The sequence below is a fragment of the Piliocolobus tephrosceles genome, chromosome 3 (genome assembly GCF_002776525.5).
Source record: "Piliocolobus tephrosceles isolate RC106 chromosome 3, ASM277652v3, whole genome shotgun sequence".
In the NCBI taxonomy this organism is placed as follows: domain Eukaryota; kingdom Metazoa; phylum Chordata; class Mammalia; order Primates; family Cercopithecidae; genus Piliocolobus; species Piliocolobus tephrosceles.
In genome coordinates, this window is record NC_045436.1 from 119,788,658 (window position 1) to 119,805,801 (window position 17,144).

A 17,144-nucleotide genomic window follows, 5' to 3' on the forward strand; every position below is an offset into this window, starting at 1 on the left:
AGCATCTTCCTGCCTCAGACTTCCAAGCATCTGGGATTAGAGGTATGGGCCATGGTACCTGGCTTCTCTTTCACATTTAATTTTATTGTGATACAATTTGAAACTTTCTATTCTAAAAATGAAAAGGATGCATAATTAAAGTTTATGTAATAGAAACATATAGCTTCTAAAACTAGACATGTAGTTTCCCCTTGATGCTGTTCTTGGATCCAAAAGGTGCAGCTTTAGAAAAGAACTGCAAACTCACGTGAAAAGTTGTCAGAAACCTATTTTTCTTAAATCCAGTCTTTTTTTTTTTCTCTCTGTCTCCTTCTTCTCTTTAATTCAAATTGCAAATAAAATTTGGTTCCTCTGGTGCCAAATGCAATAACTTGCATATTCTAGAGACCAACCCAAAAGGATCTTGAATGTCTGGATACAGATTTCTCATTCCCAATCTGATAGCCTTAATTGAGAGAATGTCTACTTCCTTCTTGGTCATCTGTGGTCAAAGAGAAAGGATCACTCTTACAAACTTGACTGTTGAGTTTCTAAGTCTGTAACGTTCAGAATATTATTTTTTTAGCTGGAAAGAAACCCCGAAATAAGTTTATTATCTCCAGGAGTTGTGATAACATTTTTGAATATATAATTTTACATAGCCTTTTAGAAAATCTATGAGGAAGGTATATGAACTGCATCTACAGATACTGCTCGAGTAGGTTAAATAAATTGCTTAAGGTCACAGCGATTAAGTGACAGTACTAGGATTCAACTTCAAGTCTGCCCTAAGTCTAGAATCAGAGCTCTAAACTCTTTCACTGTACACTTCCCTGAAGGCTAGGCTCAAAAGGTTACTCTGTGAGGAGACAAAACAGTTCAGTCTAATTCTATAGCTCTTTGATGCCCTGGCTCTATAACCAGGATAACATCTTAAATATCTGGAACCACAGATGAAATTTACTCCCGTCAAACCACTCTCCATAAATATTGCTTATCACAACCAAGCTTTTAATCAGTACTGGACAGAAGATAATTCAAAGTTATTATCTCTGGCAAGTTATGCTTGACTTGTTCTTTCCTACTTGAGCAAGATACAGAGGCAAACATGGGCAGAGGAAGCAGTATGTCCTAACAAAGGAGCAAAGAGAGAACGTGGAGCTCTTCTTGTCCCTTCACACCTCTGTGCTCACTCATTTCTTTAGCAAGTGCTCATTTTGCACATATTAATATAACATGTATGATGGTTTGCAGTTTACAAAGCACGCTTACTAATATTTTCACATTTTGCCTGTTCCATTTAATGAAAGAAGGTAAGTGTTGTTATCTTTTATACTAAAAATAGTAGTTAAAATAATTACCCTGCATTGCTTAATTCATGACAATCAGACAAGACAGACTCGCCATCATGTCTGTCCTCGTTACTACCCTATATTATTCAGTAGTCTATGGAAGGCACCTTGAACTTCCAGGAGAAGGGATGATTAACATTTGATTTCTCATCTCAGTGTATTCACAATTTTCAGCACTGCTGATAATGTAAACTTTATCTGAGCCCTGTGCTCCTGGAAAACAGTGAACGTTAAGTAAATCTCTTCACCCTTTCGTGTTCCAGAAGATGTATCACTGCAAAGATATATCCTTCCCTATATGCCATAGATATGACTTAAGCATGGCTCCCTTTACCTATGACAAGGGCAGAAACAGATGCTCCGCATTCCCATCCTTTGCCTAGTAAATAGTTAGCTGAACTGTTTAACCACATTGAACAGTGGAAAAAAATGTTGTTAAATAAACTGTGGTTAATATTTTCTCCGTTGCCCAAGACTTCGACCCACCGTAAACTTGAACCAGCAAACAACCCCTTTGTAATATCCCATCCTGAGAGTAGGCTGGCCTTAAGGCAAAACATTCTCTGATTTACTCTTCTATCAGGACACCCTTTCATTCTACTTCTCCACACATGTTTCTTTCTAGTCTAGTTGACTTGTCTGTATGAAAGAAAATTCTTTCTACCAAACTCTTAAGACATTTGCTGATCTTGCCGTCAGAACATTCTGCCTATTGCAATAGCTCACCTTCCTATATTACAATAGTCACTCTATCCTCTGCCTCCTTGAAACAATCCTTTCAAATAAAGTCATTCTTAAATACGGATTTGTTTTGTATTTAATATTACAATATTACAATTTAGAAGAAACATTCTCCATATCTCTGCCAGAGCAAATGCTCTTTTGAAACATTAATCTGACCTTGTTATTCCCATGTTCTAAACTCTAAGCATGTGAGTAATTGCCCAATTCCACTTCATAACACCAGTCCTGAATGTTTACAGACTTATTTCTCACTTCTAATCACATATGACTTATGTCCTAGATAAAATGGGAGACTGTTATTGTCTTATAAAACCATATTTTTTTCTTCAATCCATGCAAAGGAATATACTACTATATTACTTAATGTCTCCTGTACTATACTTTTAAAATGCAGTATTATTTCCTTAGTATATATATCACCACATAAGTTAATGTAACAGTTATTTAATGCCCATTATCAGCAACAGTCTAAAGGTTCATAAAGGCAAGAATCTGTGCATCTTCTCTACTATTGGTAACTCAACAACTTGGAACATGTTTAGCATATGATAGACATTGAATAAGTATTTCTTTCATTTATTGGGTGAATATACAAGTGTAATATAATACAGGGTGAATAGATTTAATAAGATGTCTATAAAATGTATGCCAAGTTTTGAAAGGAGGAAATTATTTCCTAACAAGATTTGAAAGGGTATATCTAACAGGTGAACTTGAATAATTCAAGGTTAGATTTGTAATCACAGATAAGAAAATGGTATTTGGCTATTGCAAATAAAAAGGATAGCAGAGAAGTGAAGATGATAAGAAATGGTTTAGAAAAAGCATTTTTGGTAGAAGCGTGGGGTATATATATATTAGAATAAGGGATGATAAATGAGTAATTAATGACAGAGAGCCTATAAAAAGCCAAGGCCACCATTTCTACATGCAGTATCCTTGTGCAAAGTGAAAAGAGGTAATCCTTACTCCGGAAAACTTATTTCCATCTCTTTGAAAGTTGCAGCAATGTACCCATTTTTTGAATAACAAGGCACTTTACTGATTTACAAAATTGGTGTAATCAATTATATAGTAAATATTCAAACCCCCTCTAGGTATGATAGTAATGATGCCCTGTTAAATTCCTGTACTCAAGCTACACAATAGTACTGCTGGCCCTTGACAAATAGAATAGAGAAATGACACTGTGCTTCCTGAGGCTATGTCATTGTAAGTGTAGTAGCTTCTTTCTAGAATTATTGACACATTCACCCTGGGGGATGTCAATTTTCATATATGAAATCTTAGTTCATCTTACTACGTGAGTTCATCTTACTCTGAGGAAACTCAAGTGAATCACACAAAGAGGACACATGGAAAGAGAGTGATGTTGGCTATCTCTCAGTTGTTTCAGCCATCTTAAGTCAGGGTGGACCATGTAAACAATAAAAGTGAATCTTGATTTTTTTCAACTCTAGTAGACATAAGAAGAACTAAAGTCCCAGATGTTTTGTTCCCATCAAGCACTTTTTAAGTCAAATTTCTAGCCATTTGAGCCACCCTAGCAGAGGCTTCAGACATTATAGAGACACCTCATCTGTATTCTACCCTGAATACATTACTAACTCTCAGAAATTATAAGCATAATAAAATACTTGTTGTTTAATTCTAATAAATGTTAGAGTTGTTTATTAGATTGACAAGCAAAATGGAGGATGTCATCATTGTCAGATAATGCTATGGTCTTCTAATAACTACATTACAATGAATCATTTTAGAAAGTATTAAGAGGTTATTAGCATGCTTATAAATCTTGTATTTTTATTCTGATTGTGTCCTCTGAAATTACAAGGAACAAAAGCAGGTGATGAGGCTAGCCAGTTGGGATAAAATAGACTGGCTTGAAAACAATTCAATTAAATTACCATGCGCTACATGGCACAGGGACCAATGACCTAACCAAGCTTAGGCACAATTCAGGAAACATCTCTATGGATCTATATGGATTATTGGAAGTCTGCAAGTGATTCTGAGCTAGCTTTAATTTGGAAATTGAGTATGTTAATTTGGAGAGATATAGTCTTATTTTCTAGGACACCTTAGTCAGCATTTACTGAAAGAACAGACCACTGCAAAACATCTGAGATTTACAAGGAGAAACATTTCTTTCCTGCTCACACTGCTATGGCTCAGCTAGGCTCTGCTGAACTTCATGTGTCTTCTCATTCAAGAACCAATGCCCACGTCACCTCAGCTGATGTTATGGAAAGTGACATCATCTTCTCTTCAGCCTCCAGTGCTATTTTCAGTTGAACACAACTGATATTCTCGGTACATCTAATGTGAAAACCATGAAAGAAAAAAAACAAATAGAAGTATAGCATATTCATTCTTGCCACTTTATTTTCAACACACTATTTTTCCGCAGTTATCACAGGCAAGATCAGGAATTTTCCCAGGAATATCCCCAACTTTGGTGAACAAATTATTCTCTTTACTGTCAATAACCAATGCTAAGAAATGCTGAAAATCAAAGTGAAAAATAAAATCTCATGAGGCTATAAACTCCTTTTGCTGTGTTTCTCTAACTATGGTTATTTTTAAAAACTAAGGTGTCTTTTCCATTCCTCTATAGAAAAGGGTCTTCTTGTTAGCTTAACATTGACTGTGTGGTGTTGGTTTTGAGGTGTGAACCCTGAATATCTGAGACAGGTGTCAGGTAATTTAGAAAGTTTATATTGCCTCTGATGGACATTTGGGTTGATTCCAAGTCTTTGCTATTGTGAATAGTGCTGCAATAAACATACGTGTGCATGTGTCTTTGTAGTAGCATAATTTATAATCCTTTGGGTATATACCCAGTAGTGGGATGGCTGGGTCATATGGTACATCTAGTTCTAGATCCTTGAGGAATTGCCATACTGTTTTCCATAATGGTTGAACTAGTTTACAATCCCACCAACAGTGTAAAAGTGTTCCTATTTCTCCACATCCTCTCCAGCACCACCTGTTGTTTCCTGATTTTTGACAGACTGGATTAAGAAAATGTGGCACATATACACCATGGAATACTATGCAGCCATAAAAAAGGATGAGTTTGCATCCTTTGTAGGGACATGGATGCAGCTGGAAACCATCATTCTTAGCAAACTATCACAAGAAGAGAAAACCAAACACCGCATGTTCTCACTCATAGGTGGGAACTGAACAATGAGCTCACTTGGACTCGGGAAGGGGAACATCACACAATGGGGCGTATCATGGGGAGGGGGGAGAGGGGAGGGATTGCATTGGGGAGTTATACCTGATATAAATGATGAATTGATGGGTGCTGACGAGTTGATAGGTGCAGCACACCAACATGGCACATGTATACATATGTAACAAACCTGCACGTTATGCACATGTACCCTAGAACTTAAAGTATAATAAAAATAAAAAATAAAAAAAAAAAAGAAAGTTTATATTGCCAAGGTTAGGATGTGCACCAATGACTTAGCCTCAGGAGGTCCTGATGACACATGCTCAAGGTGGCCGCAGCACAGTTTGGTGTTACATATTTTAGGGAGAAGTGAGACATCAATCAATATATGTAAGATGTACATTGTTTCTGCCTGGAAAGGTGGGCCAACTCAAGCAGGGAGTGGGCTTCCAGGTTACAGGTTACTGAGAGACAAACGGCTGCATTCTTTTGAGTTTCTGATTAGCCTTTCCAAAGGAGGCAATTATATATGCATTTATTTCACTGAGCAGAGGGATGACTTCGAATAGAATGAGAGGCAGATTTGCCTAAGCAGTTCTCAGCTTGACGTTTCCCTTTAATTTAGTGATTTTGGGGGCCCTATTATTTATTTTCCTTTCACATTTCCCCCTTTTATTTTTTGAAAATCTTTTGGATAAAGCATTTTAGAAGAAAATGAGTCTCTGATCTCAGGTTTTGTCTGATCTTCCATGTCTATCACAGTTTATTCCTAACAGGTAGGCCTTGAGTTATTAGGAAAGCTCATTTTTTTTAGCAGGTTGAGAAGTCGCATGTCCTATGAAGAGAAAATAGGGAGAGAAAGGGAGAAAAACAACAACAAACAAATAAAATCCTAGAAAATCAGTATAAGCCACATCACTCTGAAGTTCATACATCAGTAGGGAGGTATGAAAAGGATTTATGTATGTAAATAGGTTGTTGTTTTTTTCTGAAGTTTAAGTTGTCTAGAATCAGTTTGCAGGGCTTTAGAAAAGCACAGGTTAGTTTTCAGTCAAATTAGGAAAATGAAGGAAAAAAGAAAAGAAGAAAAAACAGAAAACTCTTTTGGATACTTGTAGCCCAGAAAAATTAGAATTCAGTCCAAAATGTAAAAAAATAAGAAAAACAGAAAAATATTAGGCAAGACTAGAATCAAACAACAGGTATACTACAGTTTTTGAAACATAATTTTTCTCTCTTCAGTTGCCAACTTTTACTAAAGACTACTCTTAATAGGACTGATTTGCTTTATTATACTTGTCCAGATTATTTGTATACAGTGCAGCAAGAATAATTATTCTTCACATAGGCTTTTTAAGTTGGCTTGGAAGGAACTTTGTTCCATAGAAGGAATTTCAGATAAGACTATTTTTCAAGCTAAGACCAGCCATAGATTTTTACCATCAAATACCTATGAGTTGGGTGAATTCTTCTCTTTGGGTTCCAAGATAATTTGGGGATCCTGGACCTGTCAGAAAGTGTCATTCTTTACTTACCACAGGTCAGGAGCCCTGTACAGGGTCTGTGTAATCAAGGTATGAGGTTAGTTTTTTCAAAGGGCTTTTATTGGCTCTGTAAGTCAAATTTGATTCCTTAGAGAAAAGTACACCCTTCCAATCAAAACCTGGGTAAAATAACCAGTTTCTCCAATTGTGCCCTGTTACAAATGAAAACCGATTCTCATTGCATTTATGAAAATAGCTGTACTTCCATAAATTAGGAACATTCACAAATAGTTTCCAAATTCTGGATAAGTCAGGTAAAGAATAACAAATATGCTTCAAATTGTGTTCACAGGAGTATATTTAATTGTTAAAAGCCATCAATAGCTCAAAAGATATGTTTTCTTGACTCTGAAAAACAAAGCAAAGGATCAGCAATGTTTTAAGTAAAAAGTAAAAAAGATCATTTCAGTCTTCTGTGAGTTCAGTCCATGCATGTAATTCCTGTTCTGCTTGATATTCATGAACATTTCAGCTCTCCCTGAGTCCTGAAAAGTTTTCCTCTACTCTGATGTCACAATCTCCAATGTTATCAGAAACTTATATTCAAGAGCACCTATTAGAGTTTTATAGCTGATTATAAACCCACTTTCTAAAGAGGACCAAAACAAGACAAAAATTGTCCCTGGATTACAAAAAGTTTTAGGGCAGCCATAGTCAAAGACACAATTGAAAAGAAAACCTGTTACCTCTGCAGCACAGAATGATTTAACATAACAAGTATAATTATTACTGACAACATACACTAAGTCATATCAGAATTATAGGAGTTTCCCATAATTTTGGAATACATACCAATAACATATTTATACAAATACAGTGCAAAGAAAACCAAACACCATTTTCTATTTGGTAATGCTTCCTGCATAATTTTTATACAAATTAACCAAATGTGTAGTTTTTGGACTTTAAGGATTGAAAGGATTAATATCTTAAATGATTAATTAGGACAGAAAAAGACATAATTAATAATTTGATTTTAGACAGTTTGTCAAATATCAAATACTTGAAACACTTGATATCTCAAAATAGGATCACAAGTCATTTTAAATTAATCATTTATTTAATCAAAGTGATAACTCAAGGATTTCATAAAAAGGTGAAAACCTTCATTCTTTGAAAGAAGACTTGATTTTCCAAACAATAAGTTGTAAAGAAAACATCATGAAGTCAATTAAATTTGTTTTTCAAAATTTTATAAACAACCTATAAAATTTTCATCTTGACTGTAAGATAAAACTTTCATAAGCATTTTATAACTTTTATAACATTTATTAAGGAGTCAGTTAATGCTTCAAGGAAACCTTGTGAATCTGCCATAGGGGCCCATATACTGCTCTTGCATCAATATGCCTTTGACAGTAATGGTTAATTTATGGAGAAACTGAACTTATTTTATCTCTCAAAATTGGTCCTTACAGTCTCACTTGCCCACCTATTCTGCAATAGTCCCTAGGTCTTGAGGAGTTGAACAGCTTTAATTTCTGGCACCGTTTCTCAGGAATGCAGTTTATTTTGCTTGGCATTGTATTAGTTAGGGTTCTCTAGATGGACAGAACTATATATATATGCATACACACACACACACACACACACACACATATATATATGTATGTATGTATATATTTGGACTTTAAGGACTCCTATATATATAAGGACTGCTATATATAATATAGAATATAAAATACTCATATATATATATATAAACATATATATATATGTTTTAAATTCACATGAAAACAGGGTCTCACAATAGGCCATCTGCAAGCAAGGAGAAAGGAAACCAGTTCACGTCTCAAAGCTGAAGAACTTGAAGTCTGATATTGTAGGGCAGGAAGAGGCTTGGAGGCTAAGCCAGTCTAGTCTTTGCCTGCTTTTATTCTAGCTGTGCTGGCAGCTGATTAGATTTTGCCTACCCAAATTAAAAGTAGGTGTGCCTTTCAGAGGCCCTGACTGAAATGTTAATCTCCTTTGGTGACATCCTCACAGACACACCCAGGATCAATACTTTGCATCCTTCAATCCAATAACATTGACACTCAGTATAAACCATAACAGGCATCTTCTACCAGGACTGAAAATCAGACTTTAATTGCTGTCAGTGTTTAAGATTTTGCAGAACTTGGTGTCCTTTTTAGGCCCGGAAGTCAAAGGCTTAAGACTCTATGTCACAAGTACTTTAAAAACACATATAGAAAGACACACAATGTAATAACCTTAGTTAAAAATTATTTTAATCTATTTTTTAAGCAAACCAAAACTTAATAATAATGATATAGGAATTGTTTGATAAACTATAAAACCTGTTAGGCCAGTTACCAAAATGCAAAAGAAAAGACCTTCTGCAATGCACAGAATATTACTTTGGAAGAAATCATTTCCTACAGACTTTAAGAAAACATTGTTAGCATCAGGCAACAAACAGAACTTGAGGAAAAAAAAAACCTATATGAGCTGAAAATGAGTTGAAGGAGAGTGTTACTCTATCACTTCCTTTAAAAAGAGAGAGAAAACTGAAAATGGCAAGATGCAATAAAAGTTGAGCTTTGGGTTTAAAAATTAAAATCTCTTATAATTTATTAATATATGTAGCTATTTTCATTAAACCAATATAAATATCTTATTTATTAAAAATTGCATAGGCAAAGATCATTCTGTTTTGGGCTGGGATTACAGTTTTGTAATCTCTATGCCAAATTTTAACTGCTTATAGTATTTGTCAGGGATAAGCATAAAATTGCTTGGTTAATAAATGGAACCATAAAGGTATGCTGGCAATTCTTAAGGCATTTCTATTATTACTTTACCAATAATTTTAAACCTAGCTGATTTATTAAAGATTTTACTTAAGTCTCATAAACGTGAAAAAGCATTTGGCTAGTCTTTCCTCTTTTCTCATAAACTACTTGATTCAAGTACTTTTATTTTTCTTTAAGCCAATTAATTGCAGCTCTTTTATATTTTTTAGTAGTGAAACATTGTGTACACAACACATAAATACATAGATGTATTAGGCATAACAAAAGAAGTACATCTTATAGATTCCTAAGACCTCCTTTTTTTTGTCCAATGAGACTGCAAACTCAGTAATCTGTTTCATTATCCTGACAGTTGTCAGCTAAATAACCCTAAATCTGCATATTCAAAATAAACAACTCTTAGATTAAAAAAAAATTAGACAGCAAAATTTACATGTCAAGTTACAGAGAGAAAAAGTCTGGTAGTTCTAGAGGGAAATTAAAGATGGATGCCAAATCAAACATAAAATTACAGAAATTTATCACAGGATTGTATGAGGAGACCAATTTTCTTTAAATAGGAACTACCTACATTTTAACTGGATCTCTGAGCTCTGGGCAGAGCCCTCACTGAATCCTGGGTCTCCAAAGAGGGAGAATTATTGTGAGGCTAGACCACATGATGCTTTTACAGTGTACTTAAAAATTTTTGTTTTAAACAAAGATATTTCTAAGTGCCTAAACTATACTCTTCCTTATAAACCCATGAGTAGCCTCTGTTGCAATAACTATTTTAGTAAATAAATCAGGTAATAAATCCACCTTCAGGTGATGCCTGCATATTATACAGTAGTGTCCATAAACTAGGCCAAAGTTTTCTCTTCCCTGTCAACAGATTGTAGAGAATTCCCCATGAGGCCATAAAAATACAGTTTGGGAGAGAGAAGACAGTATAGCAGTAGTAGGAGCCATGGACATTTGAGCTATTTCTTTATGTAACTTACTTGTGCCCAGGCACATTTACACCACTTCCATTTGGTGATGAAGTATTGCTGCACATGCTTAAATTCATACCTTGGTGGGTCAGGTAATATCCTGTTAATAATAGTCATGATAACTTGGTGGTACCTGATTAGGCATTCAGGTTCTACTGAGACTCAGTAGCAGTCCAAGATCTGACTCTCAAAAGGAGAGTAGTTATCTGCAGATGATGGCACGGTCTCTGCTGCAATTAACTTTTGGGCTCCAAACAGCATCTCTATCTACCAATGAGACTGCAAGCACTATGAATCTGCTGGATCATAAGGTGTAAATGGCAGAGCAGCTTGCACAATGACCTAGAGCTCTTTTGCAGAGCCTTCTCTTGATCTAGACACCACTCCAAACTAGCAGCTCTCTGTTTTTGTAATTTTTTTTTTCACTTGACCTGAAAGTTTTCTTCTTAGACAGGTCAAGTAAAAATTAGGTAGGGCTCTTGTCTATTTCACTTCTGTAATACCATAATTAACTAGCCAATGTTGTAGGCCTATGTGATGCTGATCGCTAGTTTGGCTGTGCTCTCCATTATGGTAACTATACCCTACCTTCCTTTTGGTGGTTGAGTACCACCACTTAGCCGTTGCCACTGTGGGACCTTATTACACCCATTGCATTTAAGTTCTTCATTTGAGCGACTGTGGTTCCCACTGAAAGGCCTAAATACAGAGAAGGGCAGTCATAGAGCTCTTCAAGGATGTTGGAGCTCCCGTCATAAATTAAAAAGTATATTTTTGGTAAGTTAGTAGTAAAGGTCTATCTTCTGGATCCTCCCAGGAGGAGGTCTTAAACAAAAAATACATTATTAATATTACAATCTCCCTAGCCTTTGAATCCCTTTCTATACATTATACCAAGGCAGATTGGGCATTTCCAGTTCAAACATGGTGGGTCTTCTTTTAATCCATGTTTTAGCCTACCAAAGGAACGATATGTTAGAACTCCTTCTATTTCCCAGAGCTGCAATGGTAAATGTAGAATCTGTTTCAGCCAACCAAACAGATTTTTAGAATTCTTTCTATCTACTTGAGCTGCAATATTAAATGTGGAATTTCGACTTAATGAGGCTGTATTAATAAATTTGGCTTGATCCAACTGTACACTCCTTCTGCCATTATTCCACATTGTTATTATCCACTTCCAAATATCTTCCCCATATTTCTGTTGCATAAATTAGAAAACTCAATTAGCTCTTTAGAGCTCTACCTTGCCTTTAGAGGTCTTCTAAGACTTAAAGTTTAGAAGCAAAGGAGGTTGTAGAGTGGGTCCCGAGGAGAATCATCATTGTCTTCCCTGGCAGTTGTCTCAGGAGAGGCCATTACAGCTTCCTTAAGCAATTCTGGGATAATCTCATCAGACAGAAGTGGAAAGGCTGATACCACTCACTGTAAATGGGAAGCTGTTACCACTGGGGTTGGGAATGTCACTTCCAATGGGGGTAGAGAGACAATTTCTGCTGGCCTGGATGGAAGATTGTGATGAGGGTAGAGAGACCTCTTTCACTGGAAAAAATACATCAGAATTTAAGGGCTTAATGTCCCTAGCTTCATCAGCTTTCTACATATCAGCTTTCCCAACTTACAGTATGTCAATTTTTTCCCAATCAATGCCCTCACTTTAACAGTAGATACCCTGCAAAGCTGGGAGTTCAACTTGGGTTGTAATTTACTCTACCCAACTAGGATTGCAGTTTGGTTGCAAGATGAAGTCCTGCATTTGATTTTCAGCAATTTCAGCCCTATTGTTACAGGAGATATGGCTTTCCCTCAAGGTACACCTAGAAGCTCTGACATCATTTATTCATCACTAGAACTGAAAATTGAATCTGTGAGTTCATCCTTTTATTTCACCATTTTGTCCAGTGACATTAGAAGGAATCACCTAATGTTAAATTCATGAGGTTAAAAAAATGTTCAAAATTATTATATATAGAGTCACTTTGTTCCTTGCTTCTTAAAATTGGTTGATTCGGAATATCCAGTACAGATATTTTGAGTATCTCTATGAATAGATCATACCATAGACTATTAGTGCTCTCTTTACTACTGGAAATAGAGTCATTAGAGTCTTTAAATCTAATCAGATTAGTCAATTCCAGAAACCCCAGAACTGATTCAGAAAATTAATTCTTACAGTTGTGTTCATCTAGAACTACTCTCAGTACTGAATACCGTATTAGTCAAAGTTTGTCTAAGTCCATTTGTGTTACTATAAAGGACTACCTGAAGCTGGGTTATTTATAAAGAAAAGAGGATTATTTGGCCCATGGTTATGGTGAGCAAGAAATGTAAACAGGTATCACACAGCAAGAAAGGAGTAAAGAGAGAGGAGAAGGAGGTTTATTTTTCAGTTTTTTCAGTTTTTTTTAATTATTATTATTAGATCTTGTGGAAACTAATAGAGCAATAAGTCATTTATTTCTGTGAGGATAGACCCAATACTTTCATGAAGCATCTGCCTCTATGTCTCAAATACCTCCCACCAGGTCCCACCTCTATCACTGGGGATCAAATTTCACCATGAGATTTGGAAGGAACAAATATACACATTATATCATGGTTCTTAAGAGAAACAGAACAAATAGGATATATATGTATATAAAAGAGGAGATTTAATATGGGGTGGTTTGGCTCATGTAATTATGGAGGCTGAGAAGTCCCACTATCTGCTGTCTAGAAATGAGATAACCAGGAAAATTGGTGATGCTATTCAGTTTAAGTTTACAGATCTGAGAACCAAGGGGATGTAGGAGGATGGTTGCTGGTATAAGTCCCAGAGTTTGAAGGCCTGAGAACCAGGAACTTCTATGTCCAAGGGCAAGAGAAGATGGATGTGAAAGGAGAAAGAGAGAGAGAAATGCCCCTTCATCTACCTTTTTGTTCTATTCTAGCCCTCAGTGGATTGGATGATACCCACCTACATTGGTGGGTGCAGATTTTCTTTAATCAGTTTATTAATTTAAATGCTAATCTCTTCCAGAAACACTCTCACAGACATGCCCAAAAATAATATTTTACAGGTCGAGTATCCCTTACCCAAAATGCTTGAGACCAGAAGTGTTTTAGAGATCAGATTTTTCCAAATTTTGGAATATTTTCATTATACATATGAGTTGAGTATCTCAAATTCAAAATTCTAATATCTGAAATACTACAGTGAACATTCCCTTTTATTGTCATGTTGGTGCTCAAAAATTTTTGGATTTTAGAGCATTTTGGATTTTGGATTTGGGGATTTGGGACACTCAACCTGTATGAGCTACCTGGGCATCCCTTAGTCCAATTAAGTTACATAAAATAAACCATCACAAAAAGGAAGGTAATCAAAACAACAAGAGAAAAATAAGATTTCCCAATCTTCTGACCAGCTGATACTAGCTTAAATTCATGGGAAAAATCCACAAAGTATGTAAGTCCACACAAATAAAGATTCATACTATGAGGATTTTCAAAAGTATTTACAAATGTAGCAATGGTATTTTCATAAGTATAGAAGTACGCTTCTGCAGTAATGATGTGATTACCTATGTAGTAAAGTAATATGAATTCTATTTCACATTGACTGATTATTTTAAAACATACCAGTTTGTCAAAATGATTAGATGAGGCTAATTTGGTGTTAAAAGTAAAATTTATGTCAGTGAGTATAGTTTTGAGTTTTAAAACCCACTCTAACAATTGGATGGCAGAAATATATCTGATAGGAATGACAATAAACAGACTACTAAATTTGTAGTTGAAAAAATCTGAAGTTTCTTTTACTACAATTAAACAAAGATGATAAGTTTTGAATTTTTTTTTTTTGAACCGGAGTCTCGCTCTTGTCGCCCAGGCTAGAGTGCAGTGGTGCAACCTCAGCTCACCGCAACCTCTGCCTCCCGGATTCAAGCACTTCTTTTGCCTCAGCCTCCTGAGTAGCTGGGACTACAGGCACCCACCACCATTCCTGGCTAATTTTGTATTTTTAGTAGAAATGGGGTTTCATCATGTTGGCCAGGCTGGTCTCAAACTCCTAACCTCAGGTGATCTGCCCATCTTGGCCTCCCAAAGTTTTGAATTTTTTAAAAAAACTTAACATTTAAAATATCTGAAATTTCCTAACATCTATGTGCTTAAATAAACGCTACTAAAACGTTAATTATGTCTTTCTTTTCTAATAAGACTTTCATGGAATTCCATGAGAGACAGAAGACTGTGTAGTCAATTTTTAGGCTCCTGGAATATTGAAAACTGAAGCCACACAGATGCATCAACATACAGCGAGACTTGCAGTTTCATGTCTGACATGTAAAGACAATGTGAGTTGTCACTCATATCCTTACAAGAAGAAGAAAACTGAACAAAATGAGAATCAATGAATCTTTTTAGATCCATCAGAGAATTGAGGTCACAGTGTGAACTATAGTCCCTAAAACTGCAGATACGGTGAAATACATAGCATGAGAACAAACAGAGAGCAGAAGCCACTGGAACCAGTAATTGGTAGAAACAATTAAATAGTCATTGATGAAATAAATACTAGAGGCTAAGTGGAGATTCACTTGAGAGTTAAAAACTCTTGGGAGTCCAGTCTTAGAGACGCCTCACATTTTTTGTGAGCTTTACTTCCAGGACCCTCATCAGGTAATCACAATGAAGAACAGAGAAATATCCTCTTGTGCTTCAGGGAAAAGGAGAGGCAAAATAACCCTTTCGAAATAAACCTAGAGTATTCTTCACAACAAAAACCTGGGCATGCATGTGCGCACACACAAATGCACAACATTACCAGAGGCTTTTCTGACACCTGGGAGAAGGGAAGCACCCAAATAAAGGCCAATCTAGACTTCTTGTTCGACATAAAGGCTTCGTGGCTGGCTGAGAAGCACTTGTGAGGGTGACAGCCCCATGAAAGGCTGAGACCTGATAACAGGATTTTAGAACCTCCCCCAACCCCCAAGGACCTTTCTGGTATATCAACAAGGGTCCTATACAATAATAGTGGCTTACAACTGAAATAACTACAAATATTAGAAGGAATTTCTAGGGAAACTGGAAGACAACAGAAGAGACAAATACAGGGAAATTAAAGGAACAGAAAGCCGGTGACACTATAGCTATAGCAAATGTTAATCACAGCCTAACAGATAATATCCAAAAATCTGACCATACCAAATGCTGGCAAGAATGGGGAGCAACAGGCACTCATGTTCATAGCTGGTAGGAATGCAAAATAGTGCAGCCACTTTGGAAGACATTTTGGCATTGTTTTTTTTAACATTGTTTTACCACACCATCCAGCAATCACACACTTAGATATTTACTCAAATGAGGTATAAACTTGTGTCCACACTAAAACCTGCACATAATTGTTTTTAGCCATTTTATTCCTAATTGCCAAAAATTGGGGATAACCAAGATGTCCTCTAATAGTTGAATGGATAAAAAAAGTGTGGTATATCCACATAATAGGGTATTGCTCAGCAGTTAAAAAGAGTTATTAAGTCACCAAAAAACGTGGAGAATGCTTGAATAAATATCGTTAGGCCAAAGGAGCTAATCTGAAAATGTTGGATACTGTTTGACTCCAACTACATGACATTGTGGAAAAGGCAAAACTACAGACAATAAAAAGATGCATCATTTCTAGGATTTCAGAGTAGGTTTAGAGCAAGGGATTTTTAGGTCAGTGAAACTGTTCTGTATGATACTGTATTGACAAATGTGTGGCAATATGCATTTATCAACAGCTATAGAATTGTATACAACAGAGAGTAAATCCTAATGTAAACTATGGACTTTAGTTAATGCTGATATATCAATACTGTTTTTTTTTGTTTTGTTTTGTTTTGAGAATTAGTCTGGCTCTGTTGCCCAGGATGGAGGGCAGTGGTACCATGTTGGCTTACTGCAACCTCTGCATCCTGGGTTCAAGAGATGCTCCTGCCTCAGCTTCCCAAGTAAGGGGGATTACAGGTTAAATTTGGCAAAGGTTCAGTTAAACATGCAGCTTATTTTCACATTATTAATATTGAAATCTTGCTATTTATAAAGCAGACCCTATAAGACCGTTAATCTTGATCCAAAGAAAGTGTGTCCCACAGAAAAAGCCCAATGGTCACAAAGAAGCAATAGCCATTGTTTTGGGAACTCTTTGTCACACAGAAGTGCCAGCTTTACACTTGTTTTCAGTGTTTCAGAGTATAACAGCAGTATGTCTGTCTGCATATCTGCCCACATTCTTTTTGCTTGACAATATTATAATACTTAATAAATGTACATATTTTCAAGATATCTGCCCAAATTCTGAGGGTCAAGATAAACATTAAAAAACTGGTCCTTATCTGAGATCTATTTTTTTTTTTTTCCATTTTACATTGACTCAAACATTTTGTAATTCTGTCTGTACCCATTCCTCATGGAGAGGAATGAGGTTTCAGGGCCATCTTGCCTATTGTTTTGTTTTTATCAGTAGGTGAATTCTTAACATTAGAAAGATTTTCTCAGAATAAATGTGCATTGAACATCTGTGGTTGCCAGAATCACATGAGTTAGGAGCATTTGTGACATCCCTGCAACCAATTGTTTACAAG